The 25,838-nt window shown below is 41.1% G+C and overlaps 1 long non-coding RNA gene across 1 annotated transcript; it reads left to right on the top strand.

Moving 5' to 3' along the window:
* The first annotated feature begins 7,216 nt into the window (after nt 1–7,216).
* Nucleotides 7,217–22,610, top strand: LOC138742826 (uncharacterized). Its single transcript, XR_011344435.1, has 3 exons — nt 7,217–7,295; nt 8,031–8,171; nt 22,166–22,610. It is a non-coding gene; the product is annotated as an uncharacterized lncRNA (long non-coding RNA).
* The last annotated feature ends 3,228 nt before the right edge of the window (nt 22,611–25,838 follow it).

Genomic DNA, 25,838 nt, shown 5'->3' with positions numbered 1-25,838 from the left:
CCATCTTGATAACATTTTACAGGAGCACATTTGTGGGTGTCGTGATTGGCTGCACCATTATGTGATATGGAGGCTGCAAAGCTTCAGACCAGAAGGCTATGCAGAGAATAATGAAAATGGCCATAAAGATCCCTGTGTTATTGAGGATCCCTACCATCCATCAAGCAGGATCTTTGACTCATGGCCATCAGCAAGGAGGTGCAGGAGCATCAAAATCAGGCCTGTCAGGCTGGGAAATAGCTCCTTCATGCAGGCTGTAAGATTTTATTTAAATTATAGTTAAACATGTAGCACAGTAACATGCTTTTCTGGACCACGAGCCCATGCCGCCCACACCTAATTGACCGACAAACCCCGGAGATGTGGAAGGATGGAAGGAAACTGGACCATCCAGAGGAAACCCACGCATACATGGGGAGAACGTACAAACTCCTTACAGACAGTGCCAGATTCGAACCCAGATTGCTGACGCTGTAATGACATTGCACTAATGCTACACTAGCTCTAGATGAACGGTATCCTGCAACTTGGGCCTCTTCTAAACAAAATGAGTCATTTATTCCAAAATACTAATATATATTTATTATGTGCTGTGCATTATGTGTGTCTTTGTGTGTACACTGTGGTCCCGAGAAATACTGCTCATCTGATTGTAAACTTGAACTTCATGATCACCATTTTCAACAAATGAATAACATTGGCTGGTGATTTTGTTACGCGGCTCACATTGTTATCATACCTGGGGTGAAACAAATCACAGGAGCACAGAAGGTGGGATTATGGGAAATACTGTAATAAGAGGGCTAAATGGCCTTCTTGCAGTGTAATTCCACTTTCCTAGAGTCATAGGGACTCGCTTTTCCATTAGAAGTAAAAACCTTGGACAGCCAACACACGAGTTACTGAGCAGTACTTCAATTTAAGGAAGTTTTTTTGGTCAATAAAATAGTTCGTTATACGTTTTTAATTCCTCATGCAGACCAACAGAAAAGTCTCACTCAAAATGAGAGGATAGAATAATGTCTGCTTGAATTTAGCCCACTGGAACACAGTGTAACACCCCTTGTTAAAACACAAGGCAGAGGATACCTGGACATGATATCATTTTTGCATGATGCAACACACCAAAAATATTTTTTCCATTTAAATCCTGCTGAGCGCAAGTACAGATTCAGCTGGCTGAGCTAATCATTGCATACAGTTTTTATTGGTAAAGCTGCACACAGGTATCACAGGGCAGAGTTATGAAAAAATATCTCTGAGCGATTGTGAAACACAGGATTAGGCATTGCTGCAGACTTCAGCAGTGAGGTTGATAACACTGCAGACAGAGAGAAATCCAGGAATTGGTTTGTGCAGTGTCGTTTGGTTTAAATTGAGCTTCCCAAGATCGATTTGATCTATAACAGATCCGATTAGTGATCATTTCCATGTTTAGATATTTGATCTTTTCCTGGCCCTTTGGTATGCATAACTGGTCATACCCTGCCTGTACTAATATAGATTGGATTCATGGAAACAGATTCAGTGCAAAATGTGACAGATTGGGAGTCGGGAGTTAAATTATAAAGCAGGACCTCAAAGAGATCACCAGAGCTAAAGGTAGGAAGTGTAGAAATAAGAAGACAGTTGCAACAATAAAATACTCCTGGTGGAACTCAGCAGATTGAGCAGCAGCTGAGGAGGCAAAGGGATGATTGACATGGTGTGGCCAGTGGGCTGGTTCCTGGACATTGAGGCTGGTTCTAGGGGGAAGATGGATAAGGACAAAATAGGCAGGTTACACCTGATCAGGGGTGCAGTGCTGCTGGAGCTTGCCATTCTGGCATCTCTGTAAAAATAAAAGCAAAATAAATGTGGGGAATTTTAACTAGTGGGGATTAACAGTGGCCACATATTAAATACAGCAGGAATTTTACAGAAGCAGGTGTTGGGGTGGGGGATTGGGAGTGTTATGGGAACGTGCTTGCGCGACTCATATATGCGTGATGTCAGATACACGGAGTTATGTTCCACAGGGAATTTTAGTCTGGCACCATCTTCAAATAAATTCCAGCTCCTCTAAGTCTCAAGCAACCAGTAGTGATATTTCCAAAGAGGACAAAGTGGCGTCAAGGATGAAAAATTCACACTCTGGATGATGGGATCCACAGGATTTCTAAAAAAGAAGGACCGGAGGTGAAAATTTAGTGAAAAAAAAACAAAAGGAACAAGGTCGGGCTGTGGTGATACGACCACCAGCCAACTGCAGGGGGCAATCTCTGTACCTGCAGGAAGACTACCTAAGGGACTGACTCCACTGGGCCGGCTGTCAATCAGCTGACCTGAATAGACCACCTAAAGGGCTGACTCCACCTGGCCAGCTGTCAATCAGCTAACCTGAATATAAACCTGAGCCGGCCCCTCCTGAGCCAGTCAAATGGGGAGCCACCAAGGCTTGAACTGATGTCAGACTTTTACTGGAATAAAGCCTGATGTACAGTCTTTTGAGTTTGTGCTTGCTTGCTGCTACCTCAGCACACCACGCGGGCAACAAATGCACGCGCTCGGCAGCGGGAGAAAGAAAAGGAAGACATTCGAGAGGAAAACAACAAAAAAAAGTGAGTAAGAGAAACAGTAAAGTGAAAGGGAGAAAGTGAGATGCCAAACACAAGAGCCAGAACCAGAACAGCTGGGGAAATCGGGGGTGGGACAGCAGGAGGCTAAACTCAAGGGCCGAGGCCTGGACAGCTGGAGAAACCAGGGCCACGATTTGTGGAAGTGCTTCAAGTTCTTACAAAATAATACTCCTGCTCTCCTAGAGTCTGCAACCCCTCTTGGTGTTGTGCCTCGCACAGGTGCCAACATATTAGGGACAGAACCTTTGTAGTTGCAGGATTTTAAAATGAAACACTGCTGGCTTCTTTAACAGTCCATTTAAAGCAGAGGTTCTCAACCTTTTTCTTTCCACTCACATCCCACTTTAAGCCATCTCTATGCCATCGGTGCTCTGTGATTAGTAAGGGATGGCTTAAGGTGGGATGTGAGTGGAAAGGGAAGGTTGAAAATCACTGCTCTAGACCCAATTGTTACTGAAATATTTTACTTGAGAAAAATTGTCATTGGCCCATTTCCTTTGGAGTTCTGAAACCGTGCACGTAAGGAGTCAATTAGGTACAATTAAAATAGTTGTTTTCAATCTTTTTCTTTCCACCCACATACCATCTTAAGCAATCCCTTACTAACCACAGAGCACCTATGGCATAAGGAATACTTAAAGTGGTATGTGAGTGGAAAGAAAAAGGTTGAGAACCATTGATTTAAAGCCTGTCGTCATCAAGGCCAAGCAGTAGGAGCATGCAAAGCAACACTATGTCTCCGCTCCCCTCTCTCCTGGGTCAGTGCTGGTGGCAGGGCTGCCATTACAGCAGCTCTGGCAGCGCCACCAATTTTTTAAACTTCCTGGTCACTTGACTACTCCAGGCAGAATGGGAAACTCAATGCCAGAAACTTATGCAACATAAGACAGATTATCCGGGTGCTCTATGTACAAAGACTCATTGTCAAGCTTTCTCTTACTTCAGCGAGGAGAGTATGACATCTCGGGCATCAGCCTTTTCAGTACTGTATTGCTGGCTTCTCATCAGTGAAGCTCGGCATTGATTTTTATTCTGATTGAAAGTAAATGACAGGAAATATTAATTTGATTGTGGAGTCAACCCATGCTTCCAGATCTACCGAGAATTCACAGTATTTATAGCACTGTATTTTCAGAAATAATTTGGATCAACCACCTTATTCCATTTTATGATTTTATGGCCATGTTCTATGAAGAGTTGTGCTTTCTTATGCTGTTTCTGTGCTATAGAACTGTTTGAAGAAGCCAAAGTGTAATTTTCCAAATAAAATGCAGTAGCTTTTGATCAGAGTAAAACAGTTGTTTATTCTTCGGGGAGTTTTTAACTAGAAACTAAGAATAGAGCCCAAATGTCATGAGAAAATAATCTGCTGGTCTCTGGATGCAGAGGAGATTTAGAAGGATTTCAGATTATTGTCAGAGTACATACATGACATTATATACAACCTTCAGATTCCTTTTTCCTCTGGGCATGGCAGAATTACCACTAATTGGTAATGAAAAAAATTAAGCGTACACAGTTGAAACATGTAAAGAAATAAAAGAACTGTAAACAGATAATGAATGTAAACAAACAGACTGTGCAATGCAGAGAGAACAAAAGAAAATCAATAAAGTGCAAAGTCAGAGTCCTTAAATGAGTCCCTGATTGAGTTTGTTGTTGAGGAGTCTGATGGTAGAGGGGTAGCAGTTATTCCTGAACCTAGTGGTGTGAGCCTTGTAGCACCTATACTTCTTTCCTGATGACAGCAGCAAGAACAGAGCGTGTGCTGGGAGGTGAGAGTCTTTGATGATTGCTACTGCCCTCCGATGGCAGTGTTCCCTTTAGATGCACTCAGTAATGGGGAGGGTTTTGCCTGTGATGTCCTGGGCTGTGTCCACTACCCTTTGGAGGGCTTTACGCTCAGGAGTATTGGTGTTCCCATACCAGACCATGATGCAGCCAGTCAGCACACTTTCCACCACACCTTTGTAGAAATTTGCCAGGGTTTTTGGTGTCATACCAAACCTCCACAATTCCTCAGGAAGTAGAGGTGCTGATGTGTTTTCTCCACGATGCCATTGGTGTGTTGGATCCAGGAAAGATCCTGTGAGGGAGTGACTCCCAAGAACCTAAATTTGTTCACCCTCTCCACCTTTGATCCCCCAATGATCACTGGATTGTAAACCTCTGGCTTTCCTTTTCTGAAGTCAACAATCAGCTGCTTAGCTTTGGTGACATTGAGTGTAAGGTTGTTGTTGGTGCACCATTCATACAGGTTTTCAATCTCCCTCCTGGAGGCTGATTCATCCTCTTCCTTTATACAACCCACTACAGTGGTAGTGATGGCAAATTTGTAGATGGTGTTATGGTTGTACCGATCCACACAGCTGTAGGTGTAAAGTGAGTAGAGCAGGGGGCTAAGAAAACAGCCCTGTCGTGCTCCAGTAACTGATGGAGATTGTGGAGGAAAAGTTCTTACCAGTCTTCACTGATTGTGATCTGGAGTTGAGGAAATACATTTTCCAGTCCATGATGCCTGGATTGGAAAATGTCTTATGGGGCAAGGTTAGCAAAGCTAGGGCTTTTCTCTTTGGGGCAAAGAAGGATGTGTGATAGTACAGACCTATCACCAATGTATGTAATTACAGTATCTAGAGTGTAATGACTGTGCTTACAGCGATGGGCTGAGAGCTTAGCCACGCCTACTGTCTGGGCCTTAAAGGGTTATGTCCCTAGCCAGGTCGGATCATTCTGGACTGGTCGGCCACCTGTGAAGAGCTCCTGTCTTTTGCTAATAAAAGCCTTGGTTTGGATCAACAAGTCTTTGGTTCTTTCGATGAGCTCTACAGGATGAGAGGTGACTTAATAGAGATCAAGATCATGAGATTAGATAAGGTGGACAGGCAGCACTTTTTCTTCAAACTGGGAGAAGCAAACACCAGAGGATATGTACAAAGTGAAGGGAGGAAATTTCAAGGGAGAGGTATGTTTTTGTTACACAGAGAAGTCTGGTTGCCTGCAATGCCTTGTCAAGGGTAGTGATGGAGGCTGGAAATTGAGAGCATTTAAGAGACAGACAGTCACATGAATCAAAGAAAAATAGAGGGTTATGAGGTAGCTTGGGTTTTTTTTTGGTAGCAATAGGTGGGCACAATATGAAGGGCTGAAGGGCTTGTGCTGTAGGCTTCTATGTTCTATGAAACAACTATTTGAAAGAATTTGAAGGCCTTTCCTGATAAATTTAATTTACAAAGCTGGGACTTCTATTGGTTGTAACTTGTATGTATTTATTTATCACCCAGTAGCAAGGATTAATATAAAAGTTATGACGTGGTAATAATATTACAAATCAAATAAGCAGGGTACTGGGGAAGAGTCATTACATTGGATTTTACCAACTAATTTTATCACCAAATCTTTTAGGGCATTATTTCTAAAGCTATGGTATGTGTATTACTGGTGGTCCATTGGTTTGTTATAGGTGGTCCATGGCAAAGTGGTGAAGGCAAATATTACCGGTATAATGAAAAATAAAACATGAAGGATGGAAATTTGATGACAAAAAAGAAAATTATCAAAACAAAATGCCCAACAAAAGTGTGTCAATTTAAAACAGAGATGCTGGAAAAAATTCTAAAGTCAGAAGGTTATGAGTCTGTGGAACTTGATGCTTCAGGCAGCTGTGGATGCAAAGGTCATTGGGTGTATTTAAGGCAGAGATTGACAGTCAGGGCACCAAGGGTTACGAGAAGGCCAGGGAGTAGGGCTGAGTGGGAGGATGGATCAGCTCATGATTAGAATGGTGGAGCAGGCTCGATGGGCTGATGGGCCTACCTCTGCTCCTATGTGATCTTGTGAAAACAAAAACCCTGCCAATGAAGGGTGGGAGGGATGAGCGAGCTTGCACTCACCAGTCCTCATAGGTGGTCAGTAGTCAGAAAAGGGATATTTGTGGACTCTAGTAAGCAAAGGAATATTTAAAGTGGCCTGTGGCAAGCAGAGAAATATTTAAGGTGGTCTAAAAGTAATTTTAAAATTTAAAATTAAATTTAGACATACAGTATGGAAACAGGTCCTTTCGGCCCACGAACCTGTGCTGCCAATTACACCCAATTGACCTGAAACCCTGGTATGTTTTGAATGGTGGGAAGAAACCGGAGCCCCTGGGCAAAACCTGTGCAGTCACAGGGAGAACATATAATCTCCTTGCAGACAGTATGGGATTCAAACCCCAGACTCGATCGCTGGTGCTGCCACTACGCCAACTGTGCCGCCTGTGGTGAGTAAAGGAATAATTAAGGCGTATTATGGCTGAAGAAAGTTTGAGAAGCACTGATAGAAGGTGATTCATGATTTCAGCAAGGCCAAGTGCTAGAACTCTTCTTTGTCCCATAAACAGTGTTGAAATATGCTTGCAGTTCTTTTTGAATATTCAAGTAAGTGTTGGTGTTTTCTTTTGGAATTGATTGGAGATTGTTAGCATGGATATCTGAATGTATTTTATGTTTTAATTGCCAGACTTTATGTTTAAAAAAAAAATGCTCTGGTCTGCTTTTAATTGTTACATCACAGATTTTGTAATTGGAGATTGCCCATGTGATTCACAGCGTGCAGATTTTATGTAATATTTCCCCAATGTGGAGCAATGTCAGCCATCGATTAGGAATTGTGCCTACTTGCCATAATCAGTTATACGTGAGTAACAGCTCCTGCGGTTCAACGGGTACAGTTATAATCAATTGCAGCACTGTACTGTGCTTGCTCAAATTGAACCAATAAAAGATTTATTTCCAACCATAAGAACACAAAGAAATGTCACAACATAAAACAATCCCTGAAATTGACTTACAAGTACCAGCAAGGCTTTTGAATCTTTTGAGATGAAAGGGAATTAGATACATATTTAAAGGTTAAACAATTGCAGGACTAGGGGGAAAGAGCAGATTAATGGATTGCTAGCACAGAGTGTTGCACTGAATGGAATGCTCAATGATTCCATGGCAGACGGTTTCAAAGGCCACACATTCTGGGTAAAATATTGCAGGTAAAACTTCTTCCCTTGTGATATTCTTTTTGTTTCCAAAGCACGTCCATCAGAGCCAATTATCAGCTCTGGAATCCAATACTTCCTTACTGGTAATAAGAATTTCACTCAAGCTTCATTAAAAAGAAATGTTCATGCAGACAATTGAAAATGAGATTGGATCATTGAATGGGAAGAATTTACATCCTGACAGCATTTAACAATGCCTCCTGATATTACATAGCATGTGCATCAGGCAGTGTTCAATTTCCCAACATTATTTTCTCCCAAAGATCGCAATACTTAATAAATCAAGCCAATCTTGAATCCAGCTGGCTGCAAAGTGCCCAGATAAATGACGAGTGTTGTTCCTCAAATTTATGTTGGACCTTGTTGTTATAATGCAGGGCTCCACTTACAGAAAGGTCAGAACGGGAACAGGATGGAGGATTAAAATTTCAGGAACAGAAGCTCACAGTCGCTGCTGGGGACTGAGCACTGGGTTATTCTGAGCCTCGCGTCTAGATTTTCCAGTTTTCATCATGAAGGTAGCCTGCCATAAGGTCACAGAATCAGAATGCTAACTGCATGGAAGGTCACATAGTTTTTTTTGAAATAGCATTGGTATTCTGTGGAGCATCATTTCCCTTCACTTCCCGTGTCCTCAATGCTTTGTTCTTTAAGCACTACTCCCAAACAATTTTGTTCCTGCAGTTATCAAACTCTAGAATGTACATACCATTAGTATGAGATGATGCCTTAACTGCAATGCTATATTTTGTTTTACTGTAACATTATATTTTTACATTTTTGAAAATGTAGGCATACGGCCCAGTAAAAGGGCCTTTTGGCCCATGAGCCCATGCTGTGCAATTGCATCCAATTAACCTATAGCCCCAGTTATATTTTGAAGGGTGGGATGAAACTGGAGGAAACCCACAGAGACATGGGGAGAACCTACAAACTGCTTACAGACAGCGCTAGATTCAAACCCCCAGTTCTTCTCTTTGGCTTGGCTTCGCGGACGAAGATTTATGGAGGGGGTAAAAAGTCCACGTCAGCTGCAGGCTCGTTTGTGGCTGACAAGTCCGATGCGGGACAGGCAGACACGATTGCAGCGGTTGCAGGGGAAAATTGGTTGGTTGGGGTTGGGTGTTGGGTTTTTCCTCCTTTGCCTTTTGTCAGTGAGGTGGGCTCTGCGGTCTTCTTCAAAGGAGGTTGCTGCCCGCCGATCTGTGAGGCGCCAAGATGCACGGTTTGAGGCGATATCAGCCCACTGGCGGTGGTCAATGTGGCAGGCACCAAGAGATTTCTTTAGGCAGTCCTTGTACCTCTTCTTTGGTGCACCTCTGTCACGGTGGCCAGTGGAGAGCTCGCCATATAACACAATCTTGGGAAGGCGATGGTCCTCCATTCTGGAGACGTGACCCATCCAGCGCAGCTGGATCTTCAGACAGCGCTAGATTCAAACCCCCAGTTACTGGCGCTGTAACAGCGTTGCGCTAATTGCTACGGTAACTATGCTGCCTTCTGTGATAGAGGGCAAAGTAAGGTCTCAGTCTGCATGTATTCAATTCAATTTGTTTTCAGGGCTCACAATTAAGTCTGCCTCAAGCAAATCTTACAAATGCCAATCATCCAATGTCCTAAAAATATTTATTTTACTCATTTGCTGCTGGAAGAAATTGCTGTTAGATCTTAGAATGGAATCCACTCAAATAAACTTTGAAAGAGACAGAAAGATTAAGGGGAAGCAGGACTGATAAGACCGAAGAAAGCCTTTGGACTTCCTTTTCTAGCTTTGCAAAGGTTTTGTAGCTCATTGTGCATTTTATTTGTGGAATTTGTATTTGACAGCCTGGGGCATTTTACTTCCTAATTTTGTCAAATTTTCCATGATAATTAAATCCATTGGCTTCAAAGATATTTTGGCCAAGTGCCCTACACAACCTAGGCACCATTACAAAGCTGTATTTTTCAGTTCTGGTCAGTTAACTCAATATAGTGCAGAACTGAAAGTACATGAGTCACTTATCAGCTTTCAGATTTATTGTCAGAGTCTTCTTTTCTTCTTTCTTTGGCTTGGCTTCGCGGACGTACATACGTGACATCATACATAACCCTGAGATCTTTTTTTTCCCTGCAGGTGAGGCAGAATTACCTCTTATTGGTAGTGCAAAATAAAGTACTCAATGTACACATGTAAACAAATAAAGAAATGCAAACAAACTGACTATGCAATACAGATAGGAAAAATATCAATGAAGTGCAAAATTAAGTGTCCTTAAATGAGTCCCTGATTGAATTTGTTGTTGAGGAATCTGATGGTGGAGGGGTAGCAACTGTTCCTGAACCTGGTGATGGGAGTCTTGTGGTACCTCCACCTCTTTCCTGATGGTAGCAGTGAGAATAGAGTGTGCTGGATGATGTGGATCCTTGATGTTTGCTGCTGCTCACCGAGGGCAGTGTTTCCTGTAGATGTTCTCAATGGCAGGGAAGGTTTGTCAGTGATATCCTGGACTCTGTCCACTGCCTTTTGCAAGACTTTCCACTCCGGAGTGTTGGTGTCTCCCTACCAGTCCGTGATGCAGCCAGTCAACACACTTTCCACCACACATCTGGAGAAACTTGCCAGACTTTCCAATATCATATCAAACCTCCGCAAACCCCTGAGGAAGTAAAGAAGCTGACGTGCTTTCACTGTACTGAGAGAACGTTTCAAAGATTTTTTAAAAATCAGGGTAAGACAAGAACTAACGTTAAAGTCTATTTAAAAATATTATATGAAAATCATGATTCAGATAAGGCTGTATAAATCACAGCGGCATCTCAGTGACAACTGCATTTATCTGTTTCTCCATTTTAGATTCTGCTGTTCTTCCTCTTGAATATTTCTTATTCACCATTTTAGATCTAGCACCCTGCTTCATTATTGCCATCATAATTAAAATTAACATAATCATCTAGTGCAGAGTTTTTCAATTTCCATTGTTTCACAGCTAAAAAGTCATAATTTACAGGGACATGAAAAATAACCATGGGATATTTGCTACATTCGCCCACCGTGGAAATTAAAAACATATCATGGAACATTAACCAATGTTCTCATTGACAAAGGTGTGAGATGTATTCATGGGATGTTTTACGCCTGTGAAGACTTGGCTGCAAACAAGAAATGGGAATTGATTTCATTCTGAGAAATCGATCAATCTGTAGTAATGGTCTCCATCTGGTACGGTTCTACCTGAATTTCCTGGGGGCTACTCATGATTGAGTGTGCCAAAGTACTGCCTGTTTGATACCTGGTGTCTTGAGCGTTTCCCCTTGTGTTGCATTTTCCGATTCAAGAGCACATTTCCCTACTTCCTCTGGACTATTTTCTGACACTGGTTTTGTATGCAGATCATGCCAGTTTTTCCCTTCTTTTAAAAGATGTAGGACAGCTCATTATAATCCTGAATATGCACTTTTTGTAAGCTCAGCTTAAAAGAGCCTTCAGTTTTGAACGAAGAGGCACATGAGAATGACAGAGTGAGCATTGGTCCTGAAACCCTCCATCTTTTTTAAGATAACACATGGATTTAGCTGCTCAAGAACACTTCCTTAATCCTTCAAATTTTTTTCCTCTAGGGTAGTGTTTCTTCGCCTTTTTCTTTACACTCATGTGCCACTTTAAGTAATCCCTGTGCCATTAGTGCTCTGTGATTAGTAAGGGATGGCTTAAGGTGGTATGTGAGTGGGAAGGAAAGGTTGACAATCACTCCTCTAGACTCAATTGTTACTGAAATATTTTGCTTGAGAAAAGTTGTCATCAGCCCATTTCCTTTGGAGTTATGAAACTGTGCACATTAGGTACAATTAAAACAGTGGTTTTCAACCTTTTTCATTCCACCCACATCCCAACTTAAGCCATCCCTTACTAATCACAGAGCACTAATGGAAGCTGATAGGAGTCAATGACAATGTTGAAAAGGCAAGTCGAGATATGGATAGGAAGGCGAATGCAGACAAATGGGACAAGCCTAGAATGCCAATGTGGTCAGCATGGATGAGTTGGGCCAAAGGGCCTGGTTGTCTGACATTCACACATATCCATATACTGAATGGATGACCTGTCATGAGCTTTGATCTAAAAACGTTTGCACCAAATTTTGTGGTTATTTTTAATTCAATGAAGCATTAAGGTGTTAACCACAAAGAAACCCACCAGCCTTTATTTAAAGAGATCCCAGAGATCTATGACAGTATGTGTTCTTAGGGAAAGAAAAAAGGAACATTGATTTTTTTTTTTCTGTCGTGTTATTTCCCTCTTCGTGATGTCCTACCTGATTCATGTCAACGTAAGCAAAGGCAAAATATAGATCCTATTGTAAATGCAGCAGAAATAATGACTAAATGTGTAGGCTGGGTAAAAGGGAATAATTTTAAATGGCTGGCATATGAAGAGCAGGATTTTTCTTTAGACATAGAACATGGTAACAGGCTCTTTTGGCCAATGTACCTCTGCCTGCCCAATTACACCCAATTGACCTACAAGATCCCGATACACTTTGAATGGTGGGAGGAAACTCTAGCCTCTGGGGAAAAATAGGGAGAGTGTATAAACTCCTTACAGACAGCGCAGAATCCAAACCGCTGTCCTGACTGCTGGCGCTGTAGCAGCGTTGCGCTAACCACTAGGCTGACCGTGCCTCCCAAGGGATAGAAGGAACTAAACTCTTTGACAACAATAATTCACTAAGGCTGCGGAACGCAACTAGCTCCTAGTCTTTATAAGCAGGGAGATAGTGTACAAAATGACATTCAATCAATTACGTCCACCTCCAAGCTCCTCGCGGAGGAACAGTCTCAGGCTTTGTATAAAAGATCTACATTGGGTCCATTTCTCATGAACAGAACCTGGAGACCTTCCAGGCCTGAAATGCTGGAGGAACTTAGCCAATCTTGCAGTGTCCATAGGCGGTCAAGATATATTACCAACATTTCAGGCCTGAGCCCTTCCTCAAGATACGAGTGAAAATAGAAGTGTCCGAATTGAAGGCTGAGGAAAGAAAAGAGGGAAGAATGGGAAGGGAGGGAGCACAGACTTACAGAAAAAAGGTGGTAATTGGATATGATATGAGGAAAGGTGAGAATTGATTTTGGCTCTGTGAAAGGAGACAGGAAAAAGGGGAGAGAGAGAGAGAGAGATTCAGAGAGACAGATAGACAGATAGACAGAGGTAGAGAAGAAGAGATAGGGTGAACAAAATGGAAGGAGGGGGTTTCAATGGAAACCAGAGACATCAATGTTAATGCCATGCCATCCAGTTGGAGGGTGCTCAGATGGATAATGAGATGTTCTTCCTCCAATTAGTGGGTGGTCTAAGTCGAGTAGTTCATGAGACCATGGACAGACATGTCAGCAAGGGAATGGAATGAGAAATTGAAATGGTTGACGACTGGGAAATCCATGCTATTGTGGCAGACGGAGCCAAGGTGCACAATGAAGCGATTTCCCAGTATGTGTCCAGTTTCTCCGATGTAGAGGAGACTACAATGGGAGCACAGAATGCAGTAGATTATCCCTGCAGATTCAGTGTTGCTTCACTTAGAAGGACTGTTTGCTGATGAGGGAGGAGATGTAGACGCAAGTCACAGGGGTGGGTACCAAGGGAGGGATTGGTGGGGAGAGAGGTGGGCAAGGATGTCATGGAGGGAGAGGTCCCTGTGAAAGGGAGAGAGGGAAGGAGAGGGAAATATGTGTTAGGTGGTGGAATTGGTGGATGAAGATATGTTGGATGCGAGGCTGATGGGGTACTGGGTAAGGACAAGGGGAATCCTGTGCTTGTTGTTTGTGGGGGCAGAGGTGCTAATAGAGGATATGTGGGTGAGGCCCAAGTTGATTGTGATAGAGGGGAAGCCATGTTCTTTGTAGAAGAAGGACATCTTTAAAGATCTAGCATATGGAAGACCTCATCCTGGAAGCATATGCAATGGAGATGAAAGAATTGAAAGGAATGAAATCCTTATGGGGACAGGGTGTGAAGAGGTTTAGTTGTGGTAGCTGTGGGAGTTGGTGGGTTTGTTGAAGATGTCTACTGAGAGTTTGTCTTCTGAGATGGAGATAGAGAGATCAAGAAAAGGGAGAGTGTTGCTTGAGATGGACCAAGTGAATTCGAAGTCAGGGTGGAAGTTGGCTGCAAACTGGATAAAGTCGACAAGCTCCTCATGGTTACATGAGGCAGGACCAAAATAGTCGTCAATGTAGCGGAGGTAGAGTTGAGGGGCCTTGCCTCTGTAGGTTTGTAGAATGGACTGGTTCATGTAGCCAACTAAAATGCAGGCATAGCTGGGGCCCATTTAGATACCCATGGCTATCCCTTTGACTTGGAAGAGAGAGGGACAGAGCTACAGGAAAAGAGACGTGGAGGGTGGGGGGGGGGTGGTGGGTGGCTTGGTGGAGAGGACAATATTAATGCCATCTGGTTGGAGGGTTCTGTAATACAATGCCTGAAAGGGAGAGGAAACCTTTAGCAATATCCTTGAAAAAGGGATTACAGGGGCATTGGAGAGGAACTCGGTAGTTGCACTAGAAGTAAAACACGAAAGTCTGCAGACACCGTGGTTGAAGTGAAAACACAATGCTGGAGAAACTCAGCAGGTCAAACAGTGTGCAGGTATTCACCGACTTACCACCTATGAAACTTGCGGCCATCCGTACATACAACCAAATTTTTTTTTAAACAGAAAAAATATAAAAATATGCTTCTACAGATGAAAGTCAGGCCTCTTGCAAGAGTTTGAAGGTGGTGGCTAACCTTTTGTGAGAGCAGGCCTTGGTGGTCGCCATGTTGTATTTGATGAACGATAACATGGATGCAGTGCAATTCTGACCTGCGTCCATTTCAAGATATAACCGGTTGGCCAGAACAAAACTTATGTATAAGTTGAGGACTACCTGTACTTTAAATAGTAAAGATAAAAATACATGACCAACGTTTTGCGTTTGAGCCCTTCATCATGGCATGGAAAAATGTCAGCAGGCATCTGAATAAAATGGTATGTGGGGAAGGGTAGATGGAGGAACATAGAGGTAATAGGTAATAGGTAGAGAAGGTAAGGAGGGCACAGCACCAAGCATGGGGAGGAGGGATGGTTCTGTGAATAGAGGGAAAGAGATTGAAGCTAAGGCAAAGAAGACAAGGGGAGAGGGAAGGGAGGAAGAAAGGAGAATAGGTTAGCAGAAATCGAGATATCGGCATTAATGCCATCCAGCTGGAGAGTGCCCAGACGGAAAATCAAGTGTTGTTCCTCCAATTTACAGATGGTCTTGGAGGGATAATACATGAGTCAGTGGACAGACATGTGAGTATGGGAGTGAGGCACAGAAATGAAATGGTTGGCCACTGGGAGATCCCTGTCATTGATGAGGACAGAGTGAAGTTGCTCAGCATAGTGATCTCCCAATTTCCGCCCCGTCTCCCCAATGTCATAAAGCCACAAGTAGCTGGTCTAACTCTTTCAAAGAGCCTGCATGTTGCATTGAACAACATCTTTTTGTTCTCTATGGTTCTATTTTGATGAAGGATGCAAAAATCACAAATATCCAAACAAAGTGAAGTATGGTGTGCAAGATTAGTTCTGAGAATGAGAATTATTCTTTGTTGAATGTGATTCAGTGGACAATATGAAGGTCAAAACTGTTTGTTTAAAGGCAGATGCAGACGATCAATCTAATGTAATGTCACAGTGAACTAACTAGAAGCATAATGTAAAATTGGTGACAGAATCTGGCAGAACGTGCAACTAATTGCAAAAAGTAATGAGGCATATAAATAAATCAAGAAAAACCATAAAATATAGAAAGTTAGATTCTACTGGGCATTTCTTGGATTTTGTGCACACAAATATCTCGAATCTGAATCAGAGTTTATTGTCATTAGAATGTGCCACAAAATTTGTTGGTTTGCAGCAGTATCACAGGTGCAAGAGTTTATAAATTACATTAAAATATTGTACAAAAGAAGAGGAAAAAGTGAGATTGTTTAACAACTTTGTTCAAACATTAAGTTTAATAATTCAACAGCTCAGTTCAAATGTCATTATCCACGGTCAAAAACGCGAGTCGACCTGCTGACTCAAAGAGAGGAAAAACAACTGCCGAGTCTTGCACTACCATTCCACTTCTCCAAACCCATCACGTGCCGGGCACCCAGTCCTGCGAGAGCCCAAACCTCTGACTGACGGGTCGAGAACTAAGATCCATCACAAGGTTGTGTTTTTGGTTCAGTGTCCATTTAGAAATCTGATGGCACAGGGGAAGAAACTGTTTTGTGCTGTTGAGTCCTGTACCTCTTTCCTGATGATGGCAGTGAGAAGAGGGTATGGCCTGGGTGGTGAGAATCCTTGATGATAGAGGTTAACACCACCTCTTGGAGATGTCCTCGATGGAGTGAAGACTAATAGCCATGATTGTGCTGGCCGAATTCACAACTTACTGTAATCTTCTGTCCTGTGAATTGGCAGCACCATACCAGTCAGTGATGAAACCAATCAGAATGTTCTCCACAATACATCTGTTTAATTATGATAAAGATTTACTGAATTAACAATAAAACGCTAAATATCTGCAAAGAAGAGCAGTTTTAAAGGGGAAATTAACCAATTCATTATTCTGTAAGGATTATGGCAATTGTCATATTCATAATTTAGGTTGAATAGAAATGCGTGAAACAATGAAGAAAATCAAAGAACCTAGACAGAGATTCATCAATATGACTTGTTGCTGAGGCAAAAGCCCTTGTATCGGACCACATTCCTAAGTATAAATCTTGAAATGAAGCCATAGCAAAAGATCAATTCCAGTGAAGGTCAAAACATAAGTGCTGCAATCAAATACTAAAATCCTTAGCAGACCGCAAATTATTGCAGTTGATAAGAAAGTTGGAGAATTCAGAATGTGAACGTTTATTTTGGAATTACCTCAGCTCCAAAGGTTGGTTTCAAATTGCTTTGCAGAAAATAGGAACTCATTTATCAATACAGACATTCCCGAGTTCCTAACGGATGATTGACACCTGTACTCTGCCTCCGAACTCCTCATGAAGTCTAACTGCACAATGTTTCAGTGATTGCTCTGCTCCTACTGTCTATTTTGAATTTTGCCCACAGCGCCTCTGACTTGATTTAAATAGGGAGTTGAGGGTTATGTGGAACAGATGGGTAAGTGGAGTTGTCCACAGCCATGATCTTATTGGATGGCAGAGCCAGCCTGATGGGCTAGATGGCTAACTCCAGCACCTCTGTTTATGCTCTTGTATCAAACTGTGGATATCAGAGGGTCGGGCAGCATCTGTGGAGGAAGAGGGACGGTTGGCATTTTGGGTGCAGAATTTGCATCACAATGGATTTAGTGCCTTAATCGTATAGTCGACCATCCTTCTCCCTCTGCAGATGCTGCTTGCCTTACTGAGTTCTAATTTGTTATTTTGCTCCAGTTTTAAGTATCTGCAGTTCTTGTATCTCCATCAAGTAATTCCTGGCACATGTCCACTGAGCCCATTCAAATGAATGAATAAAATCACCTGTGACATATAGTTAAAGTTCAAATTTATTGTCAGAGTACATGTGTTACAGCATCACATACAACCCTGAGATTTTTTTCCTGTGGACCAGATAGAACTTCTACCATATATTTTGGCATATAAGTTGACTGGCAGACAAGTCGATCCCCTTATTTTTAGCCTCATTTTAATTGTTCAATGTTACATCCAGCATAAGTCAGCCCCCATTTTTCAGGCTGTCAGGGCCTCCCAGGAACAACTCAAAAAAATTTTAAACACCTCAATCGCAAGAAACAAAGCTGTAAATTAAGTAAGTTTAAAAAAAAATTCTCAGCCTATCAGGCAGGAATGGCAATGGCGAACCCAGGTGGGAGCGGTTATGGCAACCTCCAGTGGTGGGACTGATGGCACTGATGGTGGGGAGGTGCTTCCAGCATTGACTTATATGCCGAATCGACGTCAATCTGGTTTTTTTTTTGATGAATTTAAGGTCTCAAAAGTATATCCGGCGTATAAGTCAACCCCTCCTTCTGAGAAAATTTTTAGGGTTTCACGACTCAACTTATATGGCAAAATATACAGTGCAAAGAGACTGTATTCAAGAAAAAGATATGTATACAAAAGAGAGAAATATAAACGGAGAAGTAAATGTAAACAGACTGTGCAAGTACAGAAGAAATAAATATCGAGTAATAAATAATGAGCAAAGTAATGTTCTTTAGGATGGTGGAGCAACTGTTCCAGAACCTTGCAGTATGAGTCTTGTGGCACATATACCTCATTTTGATGGCAGCTGCAAGAATAGACTATGTGGTCTGGATCCTTGAGGAATGCTGCTGCTCTCCAACAGCACCATTGCATGTAGATTTTCTCGATGGTGGGGAGAGTTTTGCCTGTGATGTACTTGGCTGTGTCCATTACCTTTTGCAGGGCTTTCCACTCTGAAATATTGGTGTCTCCGAAGCAGGCCATGAAGCAACTGGTCAGCACACTTTCCATTACACATCTGCAGAAGTTTGCCAAGGTTTCTGATGACATACTGAACCTCCGCAAACTCCTGAGGAAGTAGAGGCGCTGACGTGCTTTCTTTACGATGATATTAGTGTGTTGGGTCCAGGAAAGATCCTCCGAGATAGTGACCCCCAGGAATTTAAATATGTTCACCACTAATTTCCTAATTATCACTGGATTGTATATCTCTGGCTTTCCCTTCTTGAATTCAACAATTGGCTTCTTAGATTTGGTGACATTGAGTGTAAGGTTGTTGTTAGTACACCATGCAGCCAAGTTTTCAATCTCCATCCTGTATACTGACTTATCACCCCTTTTAATAGAGCTCACTACTGTGGTATCGTCAGCAAATTCATATTTAGTGTTGTTGCTCCGATTAATATAGAGGAGATGCTCTTGCCAATCCTCTCTAATTGTGATCTGAAGATGAGGAAATCCAGGATCCAATTGCACAATGGGGTATTGAGGTCCAAGTCTTGGAGTTTTCTGATTGGTTTTGAAGGGATAGAGTTAAGAATGGTTTTCATTTACACTTTTCAATTGAAATTAATTAAATTGATTATGCTTATTTTACATGTTCATACATGTTGTTTACTTGCTCTACTTCATTGAATTGCCTCATTATGAGTCATTTTATCTTATCAATTTATCATGAAGTAACAATTGACAAGGCAGCATTTTTTTTAATGGGATGTGCTTTGGATCTCTATCTTTTACATTAATCAGTATATATTTCCATCATTTTCTGATCTTTAGTAAGTAATTACACTTGTGGTTGGCTGGAAGATGTTCCAGATGATATCCTGGCTTTGGACAGAAAGCAAACAGAACTATAAAAAAAGAATTAGAAGCCATACAATGATGACATGAACAGCAAACTTTGTAGCTCAACATAAATAGTTTTCAAAAAGATATACAGGGTCAGTTACAAATGGCATACAATGGCAGCAGATGCCTTCAATTCAATTGAATAAAAGTTTGTAGCAATCAAACATGTAACAAGCAAACAACCTGAGATGTAGCAGGTGAGACCTTAGAGTAGTGTGAGCAGTTTTGGCCTCCTCATTTAAGAAAGGATGTGCTGTCATTGGAAAGGGTTTAGAGGAAGTTCACTCGGATGATTAAACAGGTTAGGAATTTATTCCTTAGAGCGTAGAAGAATGAAAAGAGATTTGATAGAGGTTTTCAAAATTATGAGGGGTGTAGACAAGAGTAAATGCAAGTAGGCTCTTTCCACTTAGATTTAAAGAGATAAATACAAGAGGACATGGCTTTAGGATGAAGGGAGAAAGATTTAGTGGGAATACTGGGGGAATTTCTTCACTCAGAAAGTGGTGAGAGTGTGGAACGAGCTGCCATCTGGTCTGGGCTCACTCTTAACTTTTAAGAATAAATTGCATAGATACATTGATGGGAGAGGGTTGGAGGGTTATTGAATGGGTGCACAGGTCAGTGGGACTAGCGGAATGATGATTTGGCACAGACTAGAAGGGGTGAATGGCCTGCTTTATGTGCTTGTAGTGTTCTATGGTTCTATAATTTTGAGAATGCTGCTTTACGAAACCTCACTAAGGTGACAGAACATATCATAGTACAATGTTGATATATATGAGGTTATCCACTTTGGTGGCAAAATAGGAAGCCAGCTTATTACCTGAAAGTACAGCAGTGTCATGGTGCATCATTCACTGAGTACAGGTACAGCAGGTAATGAAGATAATTGATGGCATTCTGGCCTTTATGGCAAGAGATTTTGAATGTAGAAGTGTTAAGGTCTTACTGCAGCTGTACAGGGTCTTAGTGAGGATTCAGTGATTTGAGTATTGTGTACAGTTTTGGTCTTCTGACAAAGCACAGTCTCGCAATTGAGGGAATGTAGCAAAAGTGCACCGGACTGATTTCTGTGATGGCAGGACTAACACATGAAGGAAGACTGGATTGACTCAGGTTATACTCATTGAAATTTCAAGGAATGAAATGAGAGCTCATTGAGAGGTTTAAAATTCTGATAGGACTAGTCAGGTTAGATGCAGGAAGAATGTTTCTGATGTTGGTGAAATCCAGAGTAAAGGGTCACAGTCTGAAGATAAGTGGTAAGCCATTTAGGATTGAGAGGAGGGGAAACTTCTTCACCCAGAGATTTGTGCACTTGTCGAAATTCCTGCCACAAAAAGATGCTGAGGCTGGTTTGTTCGATATATTCAAATTGGAGTTGGATAAAGGCTAAAAGGATCAAAGTGTATGGCGAGAAAGAAGGAATAGGGTACTAAAATCGTATGATCAGCCATGATCATATTGACCAAGGAAGCTGGTTTAAAGAGCTGAAAGGCCTTCTCTTGCTCCTATTTTCTTTTTCTAAAGAAACTACAGTAGTTATGAGTAAAATTCAGAACGGTATAGAACTGTGTATATGTGGTGGTACATCACCAGCCTACTGTAGGGGGCAACCTCTGTACCTGCAGGAGTGTACCGCTGGCCTACTGCAGGGAGCAACCTCTGTACCTGCAGGAGTGTACCGCTGGCCTACTGCAGGGGGCAACCTCTGGTCAGGACTACACCTGGCCGGCTGTCAATCAGTTGACCTGAATGGATCAAGCCCTACCCGGTCGGGTGTCAATCACCTTCCGGGCTATAAGTCTGCATCGGCCTCCGAAGTCTCTCCCAGAATTACTGCAGCTACAGCCAGCCTGGCTCTATGGAAGTCTTTGTGGATTAAATCTGTGTGTGACTGATTCTGTCTAATGGCACACCACAGTATAGCTGATATATTTAGTTGTAATTATTTATGTAACAGCTAACAAGACAAACCACGAAGTAATTCTGTGCTGCAGCAGATGAGGTGACAATATAAATTATGAAAGTATAATCATTAGGCAAGTTGAAATCTTAGGATTTCCATGTATAAAATCTGAAAACTGTTCTCAGATACTAGATGTTTAGAGTTGAAATATTAATTGACACTTGAAGACTCATGAGTTATTTTGTAGATCAGTATAACAGGAGGGGAATGAGAGACTTAACGATGTGTATCTGAGTTACCCATCTGTCAAGATTGATGAAGAAAATTATAGCTGATCAGGATTGATGTAAGAAATACTTGTTTATCATTGTAAAATAAAGCCTAATGTATGTTCCAGATAAGAAGTTTAGACATGTGCCAAAATAATTACACCTATCCATTTGTGCAAATCACATCTAAACTGCAAATTGGAGGAACAACATCTGTTGTCAGCGTTTTATGGTTGGTCCAGTTTGGTCGATGTTTAAAGTAAGTCCCATCCTCCTTCACACTTGAATGAAAGAGTTGGCAATGGGTCGCAGCTCAGCATCCAAGTATGCACAAACACAAACATTTGTCTGCCTTTATTCCTTGTCAAAATAAGTGGATTTTTTTTTGGTCATCTATTCATAAAATGCAGCATAATGCCTTCTGCAATGGAAGAGTCTAATTTAACATGCAATTACTCTATTAATACCCTTGCTCATCTTCTAAGTACATCATTACTTCTTACTGACACATTACTCATAACACCATATTATGCAAAGTGTAATTTAACTTGTTTTTTGCATAATTCTTCACGGAAATAACTTTAAGAGGTCTTAAAGCTTGGGTCTTGGCTCCAAGGCAAATACTCTTGCCTTTAAGTTGGAAAATCATAAGTTTTATTCTCTCTCTAGAGAACAGCGCTTAAAGATTAATCCCTGATTGCTCAATGTACTTTATGGTCATGTTAAATGTTCTATCTGTCTCTGAAATTATGAGAATAATTGGTAATTACCCTGTAAACCTGATGATTATTACTGCTGCAGCGTCACACGTTGATAATACACTTTTAAATTTTATTTAATTTTTCTTCACTTACTTAGGATTTTTGCATTTTTTTTCTTGCCTTTATTGGAAGAAGTTTTGTAGTTTTGGTCTCTAAAATATTTATTTTTAAATCATGACTGATCCAATTTTAACCTCAATTGCAATTTGTTGCTCAGCCTCTATCGATCTGTGGATATCCAAAAGAAGAATTTATTTTTCATCTACATCTTAACTTTGTCACCCATTATCCTGAAGTTATGATTCAAGCACAAAGCACATGGAGAATCATTCAGCATCAACTCTGTCAAGAGCCCTCAGAACCTAATATCGTGCAGCAGGCCGAGCGACCGTCTGGTTAGATGGGCTGAATTGCTGCCCCAGTTGTCCAACACAAGATGGCGCTGGTCCCCCCTTCCCTTCTGAGGAGAAGCCCACAGTAGTCCTCACGCATTTCCCGGGGGGGGGAAGCACCGCTCCCGTGCTGCGCGCCGCTGGACGGGGAGTGACGCTGCGTCACGCTGATGACACTTTCTAAGGCCAGCACACCCCTCACAGGAAGTGGGCGGTCTTCTTGAGCAGTGCGAGGAATTCAAAATAAAGTTCAGTTACTGGTTCACCTCATGCTGCGTAGATGTCTCTCATTTCAGTAACGCTGCCGTTAGTAAACGCTACAATCTTTCAATAATATGCTATCTTCTCCACTCCAATGAGTAAAGGACTAAACTGCTCAATCATTTCACCTCAGAAAACCCGTCATCCTAAGCATCAACCCACTGGGCCTTCTCTAAACTACCTTAATACATGTATCTCGCCTTAAATATGAAAATTGATAATAAACATGAGGCACAAGTCTGGTTTCATCAATGGTTTGCATTACTGTACCTGTACATAGATTTCCCTTGCCATACACACATGTGCTGGAGAAACTCATGCAACTTCCATAGGAAATAAAGAGTAACCAACGTTTCAGGTTTCTCTTCACACCCTCCATACTCTTTAGAACTACATCTGGTCTAGACTGAGCCTGATATTAATCTCTTGTTGAAGTTGAAATCATATTTGAAAAGAGTTTTTTCAAAGACCTCTATAATCATACTGTTCACCAGTAATATCGGACAGAATTAAAAAAAAACACAAACAGCTATCTATTTCATTAAATGAAAATTGGTGGACAAATTCTCCAACAAATTTTTGATAGAACCCATGAAGAATGGTTGTAAAATTTGATTGAATGTCTTCAGTGCAGAATATTATTGTTTTATTACAATGGAACAAAGCACACAAAGTACTCCACAAACTGCTGAACTTCATGCATTTTCTGATCGGTGATAAGGATTTCCTGTGTAAGTTTTAAATATTCACCCTTCATTTAAGTTTTCCCAGCTTACTTTTTCATTGGGCTCTGAAAGCAATTGCATTCCAATGAATTTCCTTTAAGGTCATAAACATTGTGAAATATTTAGCCTCCCAGATGAGGGACTGCATTGTCAGGTGCCAACAGAATGAAGCATTATTTTGGGGATGTCACGCTCTTTATTTTCTACATTAATCATGTCCACCCACTCCCTCTGCTGGAAGGAAGTCCATAATTTTTGTTTTGTTTTTATTCTGGTACCAAAGATATGACTAGTTTAGGAAAGAACAAAGTTGGGAACCTCATTCAAATAAATACAGCTGCATTACAAGCGCCAGCAATGTAAAACAGGAAGCTAGAAAGTTGGATGCTGTGATGTGGAGAACAAGTACAGAGGGTTCAAGAAGTGGCGAGTCCGAAACAATTCAATAACGAGCAAGGATCTTTATTTAACACGAGAGGAGAAGTCGCAACGGGGATCACACTCTCACACATACAGACAAAAAAATTACATACAATTCATGCACATTGGACACTGGGTAATTACCTCCTGATAAATCACTGACAAAACACAACTCCTGATTGTGAAACGGGGCTTAAAAAAAAAGCACCACCACCCACCGACAGAATATCTCACTTAACTACAGAATCTAATCACACTGAAAACAAGAATAAGATACAACAGTCCTTTCTAGATATGCACCACAAAATCTTCCCGCACCCCCATACCAGCACACATCTTACAATTGACTCTCCAGCATGGCCTACGGCTCAGAACCTTGAATGGAGCTATTGTTCATTCTCAGAGGAAAAAGAGAGAGATCTGCCCCATATGTGGGGCTTTATACTGCAGCCAGATGGAGGGGCCGGCTCAGGTAGGCCCAAATGAGGCAAGGTGCTCAAGAGAACCAATCACAAGGTGTGCCCGCACATGAGGGTGAGCTTACCTTGATTGACAAGGGAAAATATCCTTTGACCTGCCTGGTCAGATAACCCTCCAGGAGCAAGCACATGGAAATGTGTTTGTTCAGAGCAGTTTCCTGTCCGACCTGTTGGATAATCCTCCAGATAACAGATGCCAAGTTCATCCAGCCCCACAGATGTGGATTTTTGGACTCCATTACTTTGTGTTAAAATCTGCAAGTCATCAGGACACTTCATTAAATGATCACAGCCTTGAATGTCACTGGGCAGCCAAGAAATGCAAAGGTTATTGTAGTTATGGGAATTATGTATGATCAACATCCTGAAATAGACTCAAAAATTACCTCTTTTAAATGAGAAATCAGCCAAGAAAGATTGGATAAACAGAAATAAACAATGGAGGCAGAGATAACAAATCCCAGCTTTAATACCGGAACATATACTTTATAAGTGGGATGAAAAGCTGGTACAATATAAAAGTTCACCAGTATTGCATCATTTACTCAATATATGGAAGAAGATTCACTTAGAAAGGAAAAAAAACAAATTACCAACTACCAAAATTATTATTGACGCAAAATCAACTAATCCCTTTCACAATTTATAACCTTTCCTTTAGAAAATGGGAGAGAAAAGGAATTAAAAGAATAGAAAATTGTTTTTTTGGGAAATAATTTATTAACATTTGAACAAATGAAGTACAAATATGGTATAACTCATGGTACAATGTTTGCATACCATCAACTGAAAGCCTACTTAAAGGACAAATTGGGAAGCAGACTGAGATTACCAGAAGGAAGCAGCTTTGAATATGTGATTACAGAAACAATGATAATAAAAAGATTTATAACGAACATGTACATCAAACTGCAAGAGAAGGAAAATGATGAAATAAGCTATAAACCCAAACAAAAGTGGGAAAAAGATTTAAACATAAAGATAAAAAATGAAATATGGGAAAATTTATGCTCTGGAACTATGAAGAATATAATAAACATGAGGTTACCATATAATTGGTTACACAGGCTATATATCACGCCCCAAAAGTTTAAAAACTTGGATCCAACATAGATATTTTCACTGTAAGAAGGAAATGGGAACAACAGTACATGCAATTTGGGCATGTGAGAAAGTGGAAAAGTTTTGGGAAGATCTAAAAAACATCATACCAAAAAATCCAGAGATCTTTCTCTAAGTAATATAAGAAGTAAAGAATTAGGTCTCAAACCGGATGAAGCACAAAAAAGATTTATTATGATAGCCTTAGCTGTAGCAAAAAAAATGTATAATGTCAACTTGGAAATCAGAAGAGAGCCTGAGAATACAGCAATGGTACATGGAAATGAATAAATGTATTCCATTGGAAAAAATAACATATAATTTAAAAAATAAATTCACATTATTTGAACAAATTTGGGAACCGTACATGGAACATAACAGAGAGGGCCTATCATGGACCTCCACCCCCTAAAATGATAAAATGATAAGACGACAAAATGACCTGATCCAGTGTTTAAAAGTAGATGACACAATTTTCTTGTTTATTTTCATTGTGTGATGACATTGTTTAA

This window comes from Narcine bancroftii, chromosome 9 (genome assembly GCF_036971445.1).
Source record: "Narcine bancroftii isolate sNarBan1 chromosome 9, sNarBan1.hap1, whole genome shotgun sequence".
NCBI lineage: Eukaryota > Metazoa > Chordata > Chondrichthyes > Torpediniformes > Narcinidae > Narcine > Narcine bancroftii.
This window is presented reverse-complemented; position numbering and strand designations above follow the sequence as displayed.